We start from the raw sequence: 17,697 nt of genomic DNA, 5'->3' as shown, positions 1-17,697 counted from the left end.
GATTTCAAACTCGACAGGTGTCTTGCCACGGGCACGAGTAAGTGCAGTGCCAAGTTTGACATTGTTTGGATGAGAAATGCAAAAGATATCGTTAAATATATCATTTTTAGAAGGTTGTGGTTTAAAAATAAACATTCTGACATTAGAGAGTTGTATCGGTCAAAGAAGCCCCAAGAAGGCTGTGGTTTAAAAATAAACATTCTGACATAAACACTCAGTCAGCTACACTGTTTACTTCTGAATATTATAGTTTGGTTCCCGAACGTGATAAATCCATCTATCTATAAATTACAGAAACGTCCGTCTGTCTGTCTGTGTGTTATTCGCATATCTCTCGAATGTGAGATAACCACTAAATGTGTGAAAACCACTATTTTCTGTTTCAAACTTTCACATAGCATCTTTAGGTTATAACAACATTGAAAATCAAAATCTGGATTTGAATTTTTTAAGATTTATTATAAAAACGGATTATTTTTTCCCAAAAATGCAATAAATTCATGACTTTTTTTTTTTTTTTTAAATGCTATTAATCCATTGAATCAATATAAAGTTATTTTTGATCATATTGCCATCGCAAGAAATATCTCCTGAACTTTTTTGACGGCGATCAGCTCACAAAAACTGATTTTGCACGGGCACTTTGCACTGCTCCCTGAATCGAGGTGCTTATTCATTTGTGGATGTAAACTGAATCTGTAAGTCAGCTATGCTGTTAGTGTTTACTTCTGAATATTATATTTCATTCTGGTGCGCTTAACGTTGTCGCTACTGTGTAATAGTAGCCTATGCTATTCACCAACTAAACATATCCTATTCAATGCGTTCACAGTCTCTTTCACGGGCATCATTTGTAGTTGCCTATTCACAAACTGTTTGCTCAAGCATAGCGTTTTCTCGGAGTTCACTGTGTGCTTTTTACCATGCACAAATAAAAATGTCACTGAACTTTTGCTGTGTAATTGTAACAATAAGCACACACCAAACCAACAATTACTAAAAACACACACAAAAACTGATTTTGCACGGGCATTTTTTGCACTAGTTCACCCAATTTCGGCCTTTTGGTGATATATGCATGATCAGATAAGTTCAATATTAATGTTGCTTGCAGTTCTGATGTTGCTAGGCAACCACAGACAGCCTGCAGTAACTCAGGCATACAATTTTCAATCTGCCACAAACTTCACATGTTTGATAAGAGTCCTGTCCTGAACACATGCCAATGCTCATTATGATTATAGCAATAGCACCACCTGCTGGTAGCAGGAAGTGTGGCAAATACAAAACGTGCTCGAAAAATCATGAAACTTTGCACACGCTTCAGAAGTGGTGACAATTTACGTGTGATGTGGTTTTAAAAATTGGGTGGGGCAAAATGGCTTACTTATTGCCCCTACATTTTGCCCCGGCTCGACGTTTCACGTACAGGTATGAAATTTGGTACACACATGTAAAGACCCAATACCTACAAAAAAGTCTCTTGGAGCATAGCCCTAAACACAACAGGAAGTCAGTTATTTTGAACTTCCTGTCAGATTTTGGGCAGTTTTTGCCATTTCCTGATGTTGTACTTTAACAAACTCCTACAGTTTTGATCTGATCCTCTTCAAATTTGGTGAGTGTAATCTTAAGGCCTTTCCTAAAGGTGCCGGGTGGCGGTGGCAGGGGTGCGAGGGCCCTTTTCATCGCTGCTTGCAGCTTTAATTATTATTATTATTCTTCTCCGCATTTAATTGCATTTTTGAGGGCCTAAACATGCTCGAAAACTCACAAAACTTTGCACACGCATCAGAACTGGCGAAAATTTACATCTGATATAGGTTTCAGAATTGGACGGGGCAAAATGGCTCGATAGCGCCACCTATAAAATTTCAACGGAGTGCGCCTCCCGCAACGTTCCACGTACGTGCGCGAAATTCGGTACATACATGTAATGACCTAATACCTACAAAAAAGTCTCTTGGAGCATAGCCCTAAACACAACAGGAAGTCAGCCATTTTGAACTTCCTCTCAGATTTTTGTGCAGTTTTTGCCATTTTCAGGCCTCGTACTTTAACGAACTCCTCCTACAGTTTTAATCTGATCATCTTCAAATTTGGTGAGTGTAATCTTAAGGCCTTTGCGACGTTAAATTGCGAAGATCTTGAGTTTTCGTCAAAGGGCGGGTCCTCGGCGGCCTGATAAATTTCGATGTTTCGCCATGAAACAGGAAGTTGTTGTAACTCAGGCATGGAATGTCCAATCTGCCCCAAACTTCACACGTTTGATAAGAGTTCTGTCCTGAACACATGACCATGCTCATATTCAGTTATAGTCATAGCGCCACCTGCTGGCAACAGGAAGTGACATGTTTAACACTGTTATGGACTCCTAATAACATATAAAAAAGTGCCAGCAAGTGCTAAACATGCTAACAACATACTAGAAGCATGCTAAAACATGCTAGCAAACTCTTAGCTAAGTGCTAAAGCATGCTATTATTGCAATTAAATAGGAATTTGCTGTAACTCAGGCATGGAATGTCCAATCTGCCCCAAACTTCACACTTTTGATAAGCGTTCTGTACTGAACACATCTACATGAGAATATTCAGTTATAGTAATAGCGCCACCTACTGGTAACAGGAAGTGTCATGTTTAACACGTTGATGCCATTCTAGCAACATGTTAAAAATGCCATTGACTTCTAAACATGCTAGAAACATGTTAAAACATGCTAGCAATACTTAGCTAAGTGCTAAAGCATGCTAATTCAATGAAACAGGATGTTGTTGTTACTCAAGAAGGCAATGTCCAATCTGCGCCAAACTTCACACTTTTAATAAACGTTCTATCCTGAACACATGACCATGCTCATATTCAGTTACAGTCATAGTGCCACCTGCTGGCAACAGGAAGTGACATGTTAAACACTGTTGTGGACATATAAAAACATATAAAAAAGTGCCAGCAAGTGCTAAACATGCTAACAACATACTAGAAACATGCTAAAACATGCTAGCAAACACTTAGCTAAGTGCTAAAGCATGCAAATGCTGCAATTAAATAGGAATTTGCTGTAACACAGGCATGGAATGTCCAATCTGCCCCAAATTTCACACGTTTGATAAGAGTCATGGCCTGAACACATCTACATGAGAATATTCAGTTATAGTAATAGCGCCACCTGCTGTCAACAGGAAGTGACATGTTTAACACTGTTGTGGTCTCCTAATAACATATAAAAAAGAGCCAGCAAGTGCTAAACAGGTTAGCAACATACTAGAAACATGCTAGCAAACACTTAGTTAAGTGCTAAAGCATGCTATTACTGCAATTAAATAGGAATTTGCTGTAACTCAGGCATGGAATGTCCAATCTGCCCTAAACTTCACACGTTTGATAAGAATCATGGCCTGAACACATGTCTATGCTCAAATTCAGTTATAGTAATAGCGCCACCTACTGGCAACAGGAAGTGACATGTTTAACACGTTGATGCCGTTCTAGCAACATGTTAAAAATGCCATTGAGTTCTAAACATGCTAGAAACATATTAAAACATGCTAGCAATACTTAGCTAAGTGCTAAAGCATGCTAATTCAATGAAACAGGACTTTGTTGTTACTCAAGAAGGCAATGTACAATCTACCCCAAACTTCACATGTTTGATAAGAGTTATCTCTTGAACACATGTCCATGCTCATATTTAGTTATAGTCATAGCGCCACCTGCTGGCAACAGGAAGTGACGTTTAACACTGTTCTTGACTCCTAATAACATATAAAAAAATGCCAGTAGATGCTAAACATCCTACCAACATACTAGAGACATAATAAAACATACTAGCAAACACTTAGCTAAGTGCTAAAGAATGATATTACTGCAATTAAATATGAATTTGCTGTAACTCAGGCATGGAATGTCCAATCTGCCCCAAACTTCACACTTTTGATAAGCGTTCTGTCCTGAACACATGACCATGCTTATATTCAGTTACAGTAATAGCGCCACCTGCTGGCAACAGGAAGTGACATGTTTAACACTGTTATGGACTCCTAATAACATATAAAAAAGTGCCAGCAAGTGTTAAACATGCTAACAACATACTAGAAACATGCTAAAACATGCTAGCAAACTCTTAGCTAAGTGCTAAAGCATGCTATTATTGCAATTAAATAGGAATTTGCTGTAACTCAGGCATGGAATGTCCAATCTGCCCCAAACTTCACACTTTTGATAAGAGTCATGGCCTGAACACATCTACATGAGAATGTTCAGTTATAGTAATAGCGCCACCTACTGGCAACAGGAAGTGACATGTTTAACACGTTGATGCCGTTCTAGCAACATGTTAAAAATGCCATTGAGTTCTAAACATGCTAGAAACATATTAAAACATGCTAGTAATGCTTAGCTAAGTGCTAAAGAATGCTAATTCAATGAAACATGACTTTGTTGTTACTCAAGAAGGCAATGTCCAATTTGCACCAAACTTCACAAGTTTGATAAGAGTTCTGTCCTGAACACACATCCATGCTCATATTCAGTTATAGTCATAACGCCACCTACTGGCAACAGAAACTGACATGGTTAACACAGTAATGCAGTACTAACCACATAATTATTGTGTACTAAGCATGCTAGAAACAGACTAAACATGCTAGCAACACTTAGCTGAGTCATGAAGCATGCTATTATCACCATTATACAAAACATTTTGTAACTGACTTTGACATACTCTTACTATATATACCTCCTTAAATGTACATTTCCCAACCATGCTCTGTCTTCCTAAAGCCACCGAGTGTTGATGGCACGGGTGCGAGGGCCCTTTCATCGCTGCTTGCAGCTTTAATTAGGGCCCGAGCACCGATGGTGTGAGGACCCTCTTGGAATTGCTCTGTTTATTAGGGCCCGAGCACCGATGGTGAGAGGACCCTATTGTTTTTGCTCCGTTTATTATTATTCTTCTTCTCCAAAGTGAATCGCTTTTTAGAGGGCCTAAACATGCTCGAAAACTCATGAAACTTTGCACACGCTTCAGAAGTGGTGAAAATTTACGTGTGATATGGTTTTCAGAATTGTGGGGGGCAAATTCGGTAAATTATTGCCCCCACATTTTGCCCCGGCTCCTGGTTTCACGTACAGGTATGAAATTTGGTACATACATGTAATGACCCAATACCTACAGAAAAGTCTCTTGGAGCATAGCCCTAAACACAACAGGAAGTGAGCTATTTTGAACTTCCTCCTGGATTTTGGGCATTTTTCGTAATTTCCTGATGTTGTACTTTAACGAACTCCTCCTACAGATTTGATCTGATACTCTTCAAATTTGGTGAGTGTAATCTTAAGGCCTTTGTGACGTTAAATTGCGAAGATCTAGAGTTTTCGTCGAAGGGTGTGCCCTCGGCGGCCTGACAAACATCTATCTATAAATTACAGGAACGTCTGTCTGTCTGTCTGTCTGTGTGTGTGTGTGTCTGTTCCTCGCATATCTCTCGAACCGTTAGTCCGATTGATTTCAAACTCGACAGGTGTCTTGCCACGGGCACGAGTAAGTGCAGTGCCAAGTTTGACATTGTTTGGATGAGAAATGCAAAAGATATCGTTAAATATATCATTTTTAGAAGGTTGTGGTTTAAAAATAAACATTCTGACATTAGAGAGTTGTATCGGTCAAAGAAGCCCCAAGAAGGCTGTGGTTTAAAAATAAACATTCTGACATAAACACTCAGTCAGCTACACTGTTTACTTCTGAATATTATAGTTTGGTTCCCGAACGTGATAAATCCATCTATCTATAAATTACAGAAACGTCCGTCTGTCTGTCTGTGTGTTATTCGCATATCTCTCGAATGTGAGATAACCACTAAATGTGTGAAAACCACTATTTTCTGTTTCAAACTTTCACATAGCATCTTTAGGTTATAACAACATTGAAAATCAAAATCTGGATTTGAATTTTTTAAGATTTATTATAAAAACGGATTATTTTTTCCCAAAAATGCAATAAATTCATGACTTTTTTTTTTTTTTTTAAATGCTATTAATCCATTGAATCAATATAAAGTTATTTTTGATCATATTGCCATCGCAAGAAATATCTCCTGAACTTTTTTGACGGCGATCAGCTCACAAAAACTGATTTTGCACGGGCACTTTGCACTGCTCCCTGAATCGAGGTGCTTATTCATTTGTGGATGTAAACTGAATCTGTAAGTCAGCTATGCTGTTAGTGTTTACTTCTGAATATTATATTTCATTCTGGTGCGCTTAACGTTGTCGCTACTGTGTAATAGTAGCCTATGCTATTCACCAACTAAACATATCCTATTCAATGCGTTCACAGTCTCTTTCACGGGCATCATTTGTAGTTGCCTATTCACAAACTGTTTGCTCAAGCATAGCGTTTTCTCGGAGTTCACTGTGTGCTTTTTACCATGCACAAATAAAAATGTCACTGAACTTTTGCTGTGTAATTGTAACAATAAGCACACACCAAACCAACAATTACTAAAAACACACACAAAAACTGATTTTGCACGGGCATTTTTTGCACTAGTTCACCCAATTTCGGCCTTTTGGTGATATATGCATGATCAGATAAGTTCAATATTAATGTTGCTTGCAGTTCTGATGTTGCTAGGCAACCACAGACAGCCTGCAGTAACTCAGGCATACAATTTTCAATCTGCCACAAACTTCACATGTTTGATAAGAGTCCTGTCCTGAACACATGCCAATGCTCATTATGATTATAGCAATAGCACCACCTGCTGGTAGCAGGAAGTGTGGCAAATACAAAACGTGCTCGAAAAATCATGAAACTTTGCACACGCTTCAGAAGTGGTGACAATTTACGTGTGATGTGGTTTTAAAAATTGGGTGGGGCAAAATGGCTTACTTATTGCCCCTACATTTTGCCCCGGCTCGACGTTTCACGTACAGGTATGAAATTTGGTACACACATGTAAAGACCCAATACCTACAAAAAAGTCTCTTGGAGCATAGCCCTAAACACAACAGGAAGTCAGTTATTTTGAACTTCCTGTCAGATTTTGGGCAGTTTTTGCCATTTCCTGATGTTGTACTTTAACAAACTCCTACAGTTTTGATCTGATCCTCTTCAAATTTGGTGAGTGTAATCTTAAGGCCTTTCCTAAAGGTGCCGGGTGGCGGTGGCAGGGGTGCGAGGGCCCTTTTCATCGCTGCTTGCAGCTTTAATTATTATTATTATTATTCTTCTCCGCATTGAATTGCATTTTTGAGGGCCTAAACATGCGCGAAAACTCACGAAACTTTGCACACGCGTCAGAACTGGCGAAAATTTACATCTGATATAGGTTTCAGAATTGGACGGGGCAAAATGGCTCGATAGCGCCACCTATAAAAGTTCAACGGAGTGCGCCTCCTGCAACGTTCCACGTACGTGCACGAAATTCGGTACATACGTGTAATGACCTAATACCTACAAAAAAGTCTCTTGGAGCATAGCCCTAAACACAACAGGAAGTCAGCCATTTTGAACTTCCTCTCAGATTTTTGTGCAGTTTTTGCCATTTTCAGGCCTCGTACTTTAACGAACTCCTCCTACAGTTTTAATCTGATCATCTTCAAATTTGGTGAGTGTAATCTTAAGGCCTTTGCGACGTTAAATTGCGAAGATCTTGAGTTTTCGTCGAAGGGCGGGTCCTCGGCGGCCTTACAAATTTCGATGTTTCGCCATGAAACAGGAAGTTGCTGTAACTCAGGCATGGAATGTCCAATCTCCCCCAAACTTCACACGTTTGATAAGAGTTCTGTCCTGAACACATGGCCATGCTCATATTCAGTTATAGTCATAGCGCCACCTGCTGGCAACAGGAAGTGACATGTTTAACACTGTTATGGACTCCTAATAACATATAAAAAAGTGCCAGCAAGTGCGAAACATGCTAACAACATACTAGAAGCATGCTAAAACATGCTAGCAAACTCTTAGCTAAGTGCTAAAGCATGCTATTATTGCAATTAAATAGGAATTTGCTGTAACTCAGGCATGGAATGTCCAATCTGCCCCAAACTTCACACTTTTGATAAGCGTTCTGTCCTGAACACATCTACATGATAATATTCAGTTATAGTAATAGCGCCACCTACTGGCAACAGGAAGTGTCATGTTTAACACGTTGATGCCATTCTAGCAACATGTTAAAAATGCCATTGAGGTCTAAACATGCTAGAAACATGTTAAAACATGCTAGCAATACTTAGCTAAGTGCTAAAGCATGCTAATTCAATGAAACAGGATGTTGTTGTTACTCAAGAAGGCAATGTCCAATATGCGCCAAACTTCACACTTTTAATAAACGTTCTGTCCTGAACACATGACCATGCTCATATTCAGTTACAGTCATAGTGCCACCTGCTGGCAACAGGAAGTGACATGTTAAACACTGTTGTGGACATATAAAAACATATAAAAAAAGTGCCAGCAAGTGCTAAACATGCTAACAACATACTAGAAACATGCTAAAACATGCTAGCAAACACTTAGCTAAGTGCTAAAGCATGCTATTGCTGCAATTAAATAGGAATTTGCTGTAACACAGGCATGGAATGTCCAATCTGCCCCAAACTTCACACGTTTGATAAGAGTCATGGCCTGAACACATCTACATGAGAATATTCAGTTATAGTAATAGCGCCACCTGCTGTCAACAGGAAGTGACATGTTTAACACTGTTGTGGTCTCCTAATAACATATATAAAAGAGCCAGCAAGTGCTAAACAGGTTAGCAACATACTAGAAACATGCTAGCAAACACTTAGCTAAGTGATAAAGCATGCTATTACTGCAATTAAATAGGAATTTGCTGTAACTCAGGCATGGAACGTCCAATCTGCCCCAAACTTCACATGTTTGATAAGAATCATGGCCTGAACGCATGCCTATGCTCAAATTCAGTTATAGTAATAGCGCCACCTACTGGCAACAGGAAGTGACATGTTTAACACGTTGATGCCGTTCTAGCAACATGTTAAAAATGCCATTGAGTTCTAAACATGCTAGAAACATATTAAAACATGCTAGCAATACTTAGCTAAGTGCTAAAGCATGCTAATTCAATGAAACAGGACTTTGTTGTTACTCAAGAAGGCAATGTACAATCTACCCCAAACGTCACACGTTTGATAAGAGTTATCTCTTGAACACATGTCCATGCTCATATTTAGTTATAGTCATAGCGCCACCTGCTGGCAACAGGAAGTGACGTTTAACACTGTTCTTGACTCCTAATAACATATAAAAAAATGCCAGTAGGTGCTAAACATCCTACCAACATACTAGAGACATGCTAAAACATAATAGCAAACACTTAGCTAAGTGCTAAAGAATGATATTACTGCAATTAAATATGAATTTGCTGTAACTCAGGCATGGAATGTCCAATCTGCCCCAAACTTCACACTTTTGATAAGCGTTCTGTCCTGAACACATGACCATGCTTATATTCAGTTACAGTCATAGCGCCACCTGCTGGCAACAGGAAGTGACATGTTTAACACTGTTGTGGACTCCTAATAACATATAAAAAAGTGCCAGCAAGTGTTAAACATGCTAACAACATACTAGAAACATGCTAAAACATGCTAGCAAACTCTTAGCCAAGTGCTAAAGCATGCTATTATTGCAATTAAATAGGAATTTGCTGTAACTCAGGCATGGAATGTCCAATCTGCCCCAAACTTCACACTTTTGATAAGAGTCATGGCCTGAACACATCTACATGAGAATGTTCAGTTATAGTAATAGCGCCACCAACTGGCAACAGGAAGTGACATGTTTAACACGTTGATGCCGTTCTAGCAACATGTTAAAACATGCTAACAATGCTTAGCTAAGTTCTAAAGAATGCTAATTCAATGAAACATGACTTTGTTGTTACTCAAGAAGGCAATGTCCAATTTGCACCAAACTTCACATGTTTGATAAGAGTTCTGTCCTGAACACACATCCATGCTCATATTCAGTTATAGTCATAACGCCACCTACTGGCAACAGAAACTGACATGGTTAACACAGTAATGCAGTACTAACCACATAATTATTGTGTACTAAGCATGCTAGAAACAGACTGAACATGCTAGCAACACTTAGCTGAGTCATGAAGCATGCTATTATCACCATTATACAAAACATTTTGTAACTGACTTTGACATACTCTTACTATATATACCTCCTTAAATGTACATTTCCCAACCATGCTCTGCCTTCCTAAAGCCACCGAGTGTTGATGGCACGGGTGCGAGGGCCCTTTCATCGCTGCTTGCAGCTTTAATTAGGGCCCGAGCACCGATGGTGAGAGGACCCTATTGTTTTTGCTCCGTTTATTATTATTCTTCTTCTCCAAAGTGAATCGCTTTTTAGAGGGCCTAAACATGCTCGAAAACTCATGAAACTTTGCACACGCTTCAGAAGTGGTGAAAATTTACGTGTGATATGGTTTTCAGAATTGGGGGGGGCAAATTCGGTAAATTATTGCCCCCACATTTTGCCCCGGCTCCTGGTTTCACGTACAGGTATGAAATTTGGTACATACATGTAATGACCCAATACCTACAGAAAAGTCTCTTGGAGCATAGCCCTAAACACAACAGGAAGTGAGCTATTTTGAACTTCCTCCTGGATTTTGGGCATTTTTCGTAATTTCCTGATGTTGTACTTTAACGAACTCCTCCTACAGATTTGATCCGATACTCTTCAAATTTGGTGAGTGTAATCTTAAGGCCTTTGTGACGTTAAATTGCGAAGATCTAGAGTTTTCGTCGAAGGGTGTGCCCTCGGCGGCCTGACAAACATCTATCTATAAATTACAGGAACGTCTGTCTGTCTGTCTGTCTGTGTGTGTGTGTGTCTGTTCCTCGCATATCTCTCGAACCGTTAGTCCGATTGATTTCAAACTCGACAGGTGTCTCGCCACGGGCACGAGTAAGTGCAGTGCCAAGTTTGACATTGTTTGGATGAGAAATGCAAAAGATATCGTTAAATATATCATTTTTAGAAGGTTGTGGTTTAAAAATAAACATTCTGACATTAGAGAGTTGTATCGGTCAAAGAAGCCCCAAGAAGGCTGTGGTTTAAAAATAAACATTCTGACATAAACACTCAGTCAGCTACACTGTTTACTTCTGAATATTATAGTTTGGTTCCCGAACGTGATAAATCCATCTATCTATAAATTACAGAAACGTCCGTCTGTCTGTCTGTGTGTTATTCGCATATCTCTCGAATGTGAGATAACCACTAAATGTGTGAAAACCACTATTTTCTGTTTCAAACTTTCACATAGAATCTTTAGGTTATAACAACATTGAAAATCAAAATCTGGATTTGAATTTTTTAAGATTTATTATAAAAACGGATTATTTTTTCCCAAAAATGCAATAAATTCATGACTTTTTTTTTTTTTTTCAAAATGCTATTAATCCATTGAATCAATATAAAGTTATTTTTGATCATATTGCCATCGCAAGAAATATCTCCTGAACTTTTTTGACGGCGATCAGCTCACAAAAACTGATTTTGCACGGGCACTTTGCACTGCTCCCTGAATCGAGGTGCTTATTCATTTGTGGATGTAAACTGAATCTGTATGTCAGCTATGCTGTTAGTGTTTACTTCTGAATATTATATTTCATTCTGGTGCGCTTAACGTTGTCGCTACTGTGTAATAATAGCCTATGCTATTCACCAACTAAACATATCCTATTCAATGCGTTCACAGTCTCTTTCACGGGCATCATTTGTAGTTGCCTATTCACAAACTGTTTGCTCAAGCATAGCGTTTTCTCGGAGTTCACTGTGTGCTTTTTACCATGCACAAATAAAAATGTCACTGAACTTTTGCTGTGTAATTGTAACAATGAGCACACACCAAACCAACAATTACTAAAAACACACACAAAAACTGATTTTGCACGGGCATTTTTTGCACTAGTTCACCCAATTTCGGCCTTTTGGTGATATATGCATGATCAGATAAGTTCAATATTAATGTTGCTTGCAGTTCTGATGTTGCTAGGCAACCACAGACAGCCTGCAGTAACTCAGGCATACAATTTTCAATCTGCCACAAACTTCACATGTTTGATAAGACTCCTGTCCTGAACACATGCCAATGCTCATTATGATTATAGCAATAGCACCACCTGCTGGTAGCAGGAAGTGTGGCAAATACAAAACGTGCTCGAAAAATCATGAAACTTTGCACACGCTTCAGAAGTGGTGACAATTTACGTGTGATGTGGTTTTAAAAATTGGGTGGGGCAAAATGGCTTACTTATTGCCCCTACATTTTGCCCCGGCTCGACGTTTCACGTACAGGTATGAAATTTGGTACACACATGTAAAGACCCAATACCTACAAAAAAGTCTCTTGGAGCATAGCCCTAAACACAACAGGAAGTCAGTTATTTTGAACTTCCTGTCAGATTTTGGGCAGTTTTTGCCATTTCCTGATGTTGTACTTTAACAAACTCCTCCTACAGTTTTGATCTGATCCTCTTCAAATTTGGTGAGTGTAATCTTAAGGCCTTTCCTAAAGGTGCCGGGTGGCGGTGGCAGGGGTGCGAGGGCCCTTTTCATCGCTGCTTGCAGCTTTAATTAGGGCCCAAGCCCTGAAAGGGCGAAGGCCCTATTGTTTTCGGTAGGATTATTGTTTATTAGGGCCCAAGCCCTGAAAGGGCGAAGGCCCTATTGTTTTCGTAAGGATTATTTTTTTTTTTTTTCTTCATTATTTTTTTTTTTGCCTTTTTGCCACTTTTGGGGCCCTTAACATGCTCAAAAACTCTTGAAACTTTGCACACAGGTCAGAACCCGCGGCCATCAGGGCCGGGCTGAAGCTGGTACCGGGGCGTGGCAGGGGGGCTCGACAGCGCCCCCTGGAATGGGGTCCGAAATCTTGGTCCATATATCAAACACGCTTGCATGTAATAATATGAAACTCAGTACACATATAGATCTCATCGGGCCGCACAACTTTCGTGCTCTAAGTTTTACAAAAGCCCAACAGGAAGTCGGTTATTATACGTTGTTTGGAAAACGCATACAATGGAATGTGAAATACTCCTCCTAGGGAATTCATCCGATCGCCGCCAAACTCGGTGTGAATGAAGTCAAGACATTGAGGATGAATTCTTGCGAACAGATTTTTGATATCTCGAACGGTTTGGCCGTGGCGAGGAAACGAATTTATGGCGAATAATGGGACACAGGAAGTGTATTAAAACTTCTGCATACATTATCTGATCTTGCTGAAACTTCAGCAGTGTATTCGTTGTAAGAGGCCGATCACATGGATGTGACCTTTGTGAGTCAAAGTTATAGCGCCACCAACTGGCAACAGGAAGTGTGTCACTTTCAAAATGCTTTGAAATCACTTTCTTATTTTTACCCGATTTGCTTAAAACTTTATGTGTATAATGTAGACACACGGCAGATGTAGACCTGTGAAAGGATTATTGATATCTTAGATACTGTTGCCGTGGCAACGCATCAAACTTTAATATTCTTTTCGGATGCTTTTGAGACTCTTCACATGCTTGAAAATGCATGAAACTCGACAGACACATCACATTTATTATCCAGTAGACATGTGCAAAGTTTCAGAAACGGGCGTGGTGGAATGGCTCAGTAGCGCCACCTTTAGTCAAAAATGGGGGCTTAGTTTTTCCTAGAATCACAAAACTTGGTAGGTGTATTGTTCTCATCAAGCAGGACACCTTTCTAATTTACAGTCATAACCTCAGACCCACAGGAAGTCAGATATTTTGGTTTGAATGTGGATTTTCTGGAGAATTTTCTCTCTCTCTCTGTGTGTCTGTGTGTGTGTGTGTGGGGGGGGGGGGATTTGTGTATTCCATTTAATCTTTGTTTTTCAAGGTTTCAGGGGCTTTTGGGGCCCTTAACATGCTCGAAAACTCTTGAAACTTTGCACACAGGTCAGAACCCACGGCCATCAGGGCCGGGCTGAAGCTGGTACCCGGGCGTGGCAGGGGGGCTCGACAGCGCCCCCTGGAATGGGGTCCGAAATCTTGGTCCATATATCAAACACGCTTGCATGTAATAATATGAAACTCAGTACACATATAGATCTCATCGGGCCGAACAACTTTCGTGCTCTAAGTTTTACAAAAGCCCAACAGGAAGTCAGTTATTATACGTTGTTTGGAAAACGCATGCAATGGAATGTGAAATACTCCTCCTAGGGAATTCATCCAATCGCCTCCAAACTCGGTCAGCATGAAGTCAAGACATTGAGGATGAAAAATTGCCAGGGGATTTTTGATATCTCGAATGGTTTGGCCGTGGCGAGATAACTAATTTATGGCGAATAATGGAAACAGGAAGTGTGTTATAACTTCTGCATACATTAACTGATCTTGATGAAACTTCAGCAGTGTGTTCATTGTAAGAGGCCGATCACATTGATGTGACTATTGTGAGTCAGAGTTATAGCGCCACCAACTGGCAGCAGGAAGTGTGTCACTTTCAAAATGCTTTGAAATCACCGTCTTATTTTTACCCGATTTGCTTCAAACTTTATGTGTATAATTTAAACACATGGCAGATGTAGACCTGTGAAAGGATTATTGATATCTTAGATACTGTTGCCGTGGCAACGCATCAAACTTTAATATTCTTTTCGGATGCTTTTGAGACTCTTAGCATACTTGAAATTGGATGAAACTCAACAGATACATCACACTTATTAGCCAGTAGACATGTGAAAAGTTTCAGAAACGGGTGTGGCAGGGGGGCTCAACGGCGCCCCCTTGAACGGGGTCTGAAAACTTGGTACATATATCAAACACGCTTGCATGAATTAATATGAAATTCGGTACACATATAGATCTCATCGGGCCAAACAACTTTTCCCTGGTCAAGTTTCACGCCAGCCCAACAGGAAGTCGGCTATTATGGGTTGTTTGGAGAACGCTTGCTGTGGAATGTGAAATACTCCTCCTAGAAAATTCATCCCATCCCCACCAAACTCGGTGTGCATGAAGTCAAGACTTTGAGGATGCTAAATTGCGGACGGATTTTTGATATCTCGAACGGTTTGGCCGTGGCGAGGAAACGAATTTATGGCGAGAAAAGAGAGACACGAAGTGTTATAACTTCTGCACACATTAACTGATCTTGATGAAACTTCAGTAGTGTGTTCGTGGTAAGAGGCCGGTCAGATGGATGCAACTATTGTGAGTCAAAGTTATAGCGCCACCAACTGGCAACAAGAACTGTGTCACTTTCAAAATGCTTTTGGCAAAATGGGGGGTTACTTTTACCCACAGTTACAAAAATCAGTACATATATTGGTCTCATCGAGCCGGACAAGTTTCTATTTTACAGTAATTAGCTCTGACCAACAGGAAGTCAGATATTTTGGTTTGAATGTGGATTTATTTGCAAAATCGGCCTCTGAATTTTATATATATATATATTTTAAAGTGACAAGACAGAGAATATTACTTGTCCGATATATATATATATATATATATATTACATTTATATATATATATATATATATATATATATATATATATATATAAATATAGCTGCGAGCAGCGATGGAGGGCCCAAGCCGGTGACACCGCCACCCCGGTGCCTTTAGTGCAACTAAATGCACCAGGGTGGCGGTGCCACCGGCTTGGGCCCGCAATCGCTGCTCGCAGCTATATTTAGGGCCCAAGCCCTGAAAGGGCGAAGGCCCTATTGTTTTCGGTAGGATTATTTATTATTATTATTATTATTCTTATTTTTCTGTCAACCTTTCGGGCACTTTTGAGACCCTTAACGTGCTCGAAAACTCTTGAAACTTTGCACACGGGTCAGAACTCGTGGCCATCAGGGCTGGGCTGAAGCTGGTACCCGGGCGTGGCAGGGTGGCTCGACAGCGCCCCCTTGAACGGGGTCCGAAAACTTGGTCCATAAATCAGACACGCTTGCATGTAATAATATGAAACTCGGTACACATATAGATCTCATCGGGTCGAACAACTTTCGTACTTTTACTTTTTACGCCAGCCCAACAGGAAGTCGGCTATTATGGGTTGTTTTGAAACGCATGCTGTGGAATTTAATGTACTCCTCCTAGAGAATTCATCCAATCGCCTCCAAACTCGGTCAGCATGAAGTCAAGACATTGAGGATGCTAAATTGCGGACGGATTTTTGATATCTCGAACGGTTTGGCCGTGGCAAGGAAACGAATTTATGGCGAATAAGGGACACAGGAAGTGTGTTATAACTTCAGCATACATTATCTGATCTTGATGAAACTTCAGCAGTGTGTTCGTTTTCAGAGGCCGAACACAAGGATGTGATTATTGTGAGTCAAAGTTATAGCGCCACCAACTGGCAGCAGGAAGTGTGTCACTTTCAAAATGCTTTGAAATCACTCTCTTATTTTTACCTGATTTGCTTCAAACTTTATGTGTATGATGTAGACACACGGCAGATGTAGACCTGTGAAAGGATTATTGATATCTTAGATACTGTTGCCATGGCAACGCATCAAACTTTAATATTCTTTTTTGATGCTTTTGAGACTCTTAACATACTTGAAATTGCATGAAACTCGACAGACACATCACACTTATTATCCAGTAGACATGGGCAAAGTTTCAGAAACGGGCGTGGTGAGGGGCTCAGTAGCGCCACCTTTAGTCAAAAATGGGGGCTTAGTTTTACCTAGAATCACAAAACTTGGTATGTATATTGTTCTTATCGAGCCGGACAACTTTCTAATTTACACTTATTAGCTCAAAGCAACAGAAAGTCAGATATTTTGGTTTGAATGTGATTTTTTGGAGAAATTTCTCTCTCTCTCTGTCTCTGAGTGTGTGAGGGGTGGGGGTGATTTGTCAGTTGAGTGAGATTTACTTTTTCATTTGTTTTTCAAGGTTTCTGGGGCTTTTGGGTCCCTAAACGTGCTCGAAAACTCTTGAAACTTTGCACACAGGTCAGAACCCGCGGCCATCAGGGCGGGGCTGAATCTGGTAGCCGGGCGTGGCAGGGGGGCTCAACAGCGCCCCCTTGAACGGGGTTCTAAAACTTGGTCCATATATCAAACACGCTTGCATGAATTAATTTGAAACTCGGTACACATATAGATCTCATCGGGCCGAACAACTTTCGTGTTCTAAGTTTTACGCCAGCCCAACAGGAAGTCGGCTATTATGGGTTGTTTGGAAACGCTTGCTGTGGAATTTAATGTACTCCTCCTAGGAAATACATCGATTCGCCTCCAAACTCGGTCAGCGTGAAGTCAAGACATTGATGATGCTAAATTGCGGACGGATTTTTGATATCTCGAACGGTTTGGCTGTGGCGAGGAAACGAATTAATGGCGAGAAAAGAGAAAAACGAAGTGTTATAACTAATGCATACATTAACTGATCTTGATGAAACTTCAGCAGTTTGTTCATGGTAAGAGGCCGATCAGATGGATGTAACTATTGTGTGTCAAAGTTATAGCGCCACCAACTGGCAGCAGGAAATGTGTCACTTTCAAAATGCTTTTGACAAAAGTTGGGGGGGTTGTTTTACCTACAGTAGCACAACTCAGTACGTATGTTGATCTCATCGACCCGGACAACTTTCTAATTTAAAGTCATTAGCTCCGACCATCAGGAAGGCAGATATTTTGGTTTGAATGTGGATTTT

The sequence above is a fragment of the Squalius cephalus genome (genome assembly GCF_949319135.1).
Source record: "Squalius cephalus genome assembly, chromosome: 23".
NCBI lineage: Eukaryota > Metazoa > Chordata > Actinopteri > Cypriniformes > Leuciscidae > Squalius > Squalius cephalus.
Note: the sequence above shows the minus strand (reverse complement) of the source record.